Source organism: Elaeis guineensis, chromosome 2 (assembly GCF_000442705.2).
Source record: "Elaeis guineensis isolate ETL-2024a chromosome 2, EG11, whole genome shotgun sequence".
Taxonomy (NCBI): Eukaryota; Viridiplantae; Streptophyta; class Magnoliopsida; order Arecales; family Arecaceae; genus Elaeis; species Elaeis guineensis.
The window spans coordinates 63,852,933-63,858,017 of record NC_025994.2 but is presented as its reverse complement, the minus strand read 5'-3'; positions in this window follow the sequence as shown (position 1 = coordinate 63,858,017).

Here is a 5,085-nt window from a genome sequence, read left to right as displayed (position 1 = left end):
ATTTCATAACAGAAAATAACTCAAAATAAATCATAAATTTTTTTTTAGATCTAATCTAACACATTCATGATAAATTTTATAATTAAGTCCTTTCGCTGCTTCATCAGCATGGGATATAATTGCATCGGCACCCCTACCGCCATAGGTGATCCCATCGAATGGGAAGAGAGGGCCTTTAAACCCTACTTTTCTCCTATGACCGGACGGCCATGGCAACCAACCCAATTAGATTACTTGCTACTTGGATCAAGTATATCTAAATATACCAATTTCAAAATTTAAATTTTGAATTTCAAATTTTAAATTTCAAATTTTAAATTTGAGATTTCAACCAAATTTCAAATTTCAAATTTTCAATCTTTGAATTTTAAATTTTGAATTTTGAATTTCAAATTTCAAATTTTGAATTTGAGATTTCCACCAAATTTCAAATTTTGAATTTCCAATCTTTGAATTTTAAATTTTAAATTTTGTATTTCAAATTTCAAATTTTAAATTTCAAATTTTAAATTTCAAATTTGAGATTTCAACCAAATTTCAAATTTCAAATTTTGAATTTCAAATTTGAAACTTCTAACAAATTTCAAATTTCATATTTTTTTTGAATTTCAAATTTTAAATTTTGAATTTCAAATTTAAACTTATAGATTACACCTTAATCACGCATGTATATGTATATCATATTCTAGAACCTGGCTCTGATACCATTTGTAGCGAAAATTTAGTGCCGGGGCAAAATGGTAATTTTAAAACTTTTTCAAAATTACTATTTTACAGTAGAATTATTAATTAATCTCATTAATTAATACTAATTAACCTACAGAAGGATCTAAATATGATACAACAGCATGCATTTAAATTTGAAATTCAAATTTGAATCAGTAAACCTTTTACAATACTGTGTTCAGAACACATCACCTTTTGCAGGTAGTCGATCACCGCAATCTGATCACCGTCGGGGGGCTCTGATCGTCACGTCGCAGCCACACAAATATCTGGCCTCTGCGGATCATCCACACGAAGCTCCCGTCTGATCAGCTCCTCACGAATGCTAGTTCGTGATTTCACCTTTTTGATGGCAGATGTTGATCGAACTCCTTCGATCAATGTGTGCCGACTCCTCGGATGCTCTGGATTATTTGCATGATTGCTTGAGAGGCTGATGGATCTCCCCCTAAAATTTGGTGGACTCAAGACACTCGTGGCACACCAATCTCACTTCCCAAACCCTAGGTATAAACCCTAGGGTACACACTAGAAACCCTGCGCTCAATTTTTTTTCTTTTTTTTCTTTTTCTCTCGAAAGGTTTTGGACCTTCACCTTACGCACAAACTTTCCTCACACCCCAAAGTTTCTCTCCTAAAATTTCTATGCACGTTCCACCTTTCTCCTCTTTTTAAAACAACATCGAACGTGTCTTATCCGCGTGAGAGGATAAAGATAAGTGGTTGCACATTTGAATTCAAATCAAATTTGAATTCAAATGCAAAACCAACTCATCCCTATCCACTTGTGCGTGAGAAGAGAAGGGGCATGAGTTGATTTATGCATGGAGAGTTTACACGAGAAACATTTTCTTGTGTAAAATATGGGGCGCACAAGATAAGACCATGGCGCATGGATTAGTTGGTTGCTCATTCAAATTCAAACTTTCTTTTGAATTTGAATGGCCAACCAACTTATTTTTATCCAGATATTTGGCACACAAGGGTGGGCGTGGGATGGCTTCTGCGTGGAGAAAATTCGTGAGATGTTGCTTCTCGTGAATTTAAATATGCACAGAAGAAGTGAGGTGGCGCAGGGAGAAAAGTCAAGGTGGTTTGAACCTAATTGAGCCAACCTAATCGAAATAGGTTAAGCACAATTAGAATAAATTAAATCCAACTTAATTAAGCTTAATTAGGCTCAATAAAATCCTAATCAAATCAGGAATTAACTAAACCTAACCCCTGATCAAATCAGGGACTAAACCACCTTAGCGATTAGGTCAACATTTAACCTAATCGGGTCAATCCAAACTGAATCCAATTCAATTGGACTTGATCCAAAAATAATTACTCAATCAAATTGAGTTAATTAATGATCAAATCATTAATTAAATCTCTCATAAATATTGAGTCCAAATTCGATGGGCAATCAGGCATCAGAGACCATCGATATGAAACCCTGATCAAAGAGTTTAAATTTCAAATTCAAAATTTAAAATTCAAAATTTTGACCACGGTACCCAAAATGTGTGGAACTCATGATCAGAGAATCTTAATTCTCAATCATAGAGTTTCAGACACATAAGATTCATAATCAGCCATCTGATCAGAAAGGAACCACAAATGTCTGTGACCCCGCAGGTTCGAACCTAAGCCGGTAGCACAGGAACCAATTCCTGTACTAATCGAAGTGACCATCTAGCAATGGTACCCGACGATCGGATAGGTTGAATAATCGCAATCGCAACATTCAGAACCTACGTGAATATGGTTACCGTATAATTCATCCCTTTTGACCCCTGTGTTTAGGATGACTCAGGGTTAAACTGTCAATCCTGATGATATCATCCGAATCGTGCTCAACTCAATTAGTCCTGTGACTCCTCACTAGGACTATCCTGACCAAGGTTTTGCTAAATTGAAACACGACTGTACACAGCTCCTAAACTGGAGTGGTCAATCCCATCTTGACACACGCACCGACAAGTCAAGTACTTGACTACACCCAGCAGCCTTCCGTCATTGAATTAGAAATTCAGGTAGTCCAGTGCCTAAGTACAGTGAGTTGCTTGCAAGTCACCATGGCGGTCTCAGGTCGGAGGGACATTTATACCCATATCCCATCGGAGCAAATCTTGACAGCAGAAATAGCTCCGGAGTTGGTCACGTTCAGTGCAGATGTACCATTATATCTCACCTGTATGCCATACCAGTGTCTCCACACTCTTTGGTTATGAGGACAACCAACCCACATGGCACACAACGACCTATGCTCGATAAACGTTGTCATCCTTGGTAACAACGTATCATTTGGTCACGAACATGTTTAAGGACTAAGCGACAAATCCTCCTTTGTCGAGTCTAAATAGTCCTAAGGACTTCACCACAACACAGGAGTTCATTAGAAGATGAAATATTTATGATGAAAAAATATCAAAATAACTTTTATTTATTTATAATTCATGTACTAATACAAAAGGAGCACAACCGTCAACAGGCTGACGATTGGCTTTGGGACACTATTCCCAATAATAGAACCACCATTCAATGTGCTTTGATTTTTTATGAGACCAGAACTTCTTTGTTGGAAAATATAGGTGATTTAATGCATGTATTTTAAAATTTTTTTGAAATAAAATATAACGAAAGATATCTAGATTAATCATATTAATCTAATATGCATATGATCTAATCATTAAATCAACCTACTCTAAGATCTATGACATGATATATTGCATATAAAATCTAAAATAATCATATGATAAAATCTGCATGCATGGATGTTAGCGGTAGATAAAATCTACATCTATATGAGTTCAGAACTCGATACCTGATCGTGGATCGATGATCACCGCTGTTGAGAGATATGGTAGAGATGATCCTTGCTGGTTGCTCATAGCCACACATATGTTTAGCTTTTATAAAAAATTCACTCGAAGCTCCGATCCGATCGGTCTCTTTGAGAGTGCTCACCCGCGCAAAGACCTTCTTCTTGGCTGATCTGGATCCTTTCTTCAAATCTCGAAATCTTTTCAAAGGTTGAAGATAGATTTCTAGAGGAGATGAAGAGGTGGAAGAAGAAAAGAGAAGAAACTATTTTCTCTTTTATTTTTCTCTCTTTCCAAATCCTAAGGTAGAAACCTTAGAAGACTAGGTTTTGCACACACCCCAAAGAAAAAGGACTCTCCTCTTCTTTTTGATGCCAAAAACTCACACCCAAAGCACCTTCACGTGAAGACCTCCTCTTCTGGTCTCTTACATGCACAGAAATAAAATAAATCCCTATTTATTTCAATGTATAATAAGGTAGGGTGAAGAGTCCAACAATGTTTGGACTCTTCCATACTTTGTCACCACTTTCCTTTCAATTCCATGTCCAAAAAATATGGGACACTCCAAACAACTTCCTTTCATGTGGAATCAGATCTCCATCTAATTTTCCATGATAAAATCCCTCATATTATCAGACAAAATAAAGGAAAAAGAAGGCATGGGCGGCAAGAGTTGTAGATAAGGTCAAACCTTATCTTATATGGTATCCCATTCAAATCAAATATGAACATACCATATAATATCAAATTTTACCCAAATTTGGATGTAAGAAAGGGAGGGAGAAGACCTCTTTGGCATGGAAAAATCTAATACAAAATAATTTTGTGCGTAGAGAAAAGTGGCATGCAAATTGGAAGGCGCAAGGGAGAAGAGCCCATTCTCTTATGGACTCTTTGTTTCCTTATTTGAATCCAAATCAAATCACATCTGATTTAGCTCAAATAAAATAGAAAAAAATTAATCTAATTAGATTCATAATATTTTAATCAAATCTCAATCAAATTAAGAATTGATTGAACCAAAGTTTTGATCAAATCAGAGATAATTCTTCTTTAGCGATTAGGTCATCTTATAACCTAATCGGGTCAAACCTAATTAAATCTAATTCAATTAAATTTTATTTAATCCTCTTTATTCAATCAAATTAAGCTAATCAATAATCTAATTAATAATTAATTTTTTATTAATTCACTAATACTTGGTGAATAAATTTATTGTAACTTTTGTATAAGGTTAACCATCAATCGAATTGATGATTAAGCCCTTGAACGATTCTCAATCATTGATCAGCCACATAATTAGTCAGAAACTTCTTTTGAGTGTGACCCCATAGGTTTGAACCTAAGTCAGTAGCACAGGAATAAATTTTTAAACTAATCAATGTAACTATCTAGTAATAGTGACTCGATGTTCAGATAGGTCAAATGATAGCGAAGCAACATTCAAGAATCTACTGACATATGGTTTCGTATAATTCATTCTTTTGACCCTAATACTCAAGGATGACCTAGAATTTAATTGTCAATCCCAGATAAGTCATCCACA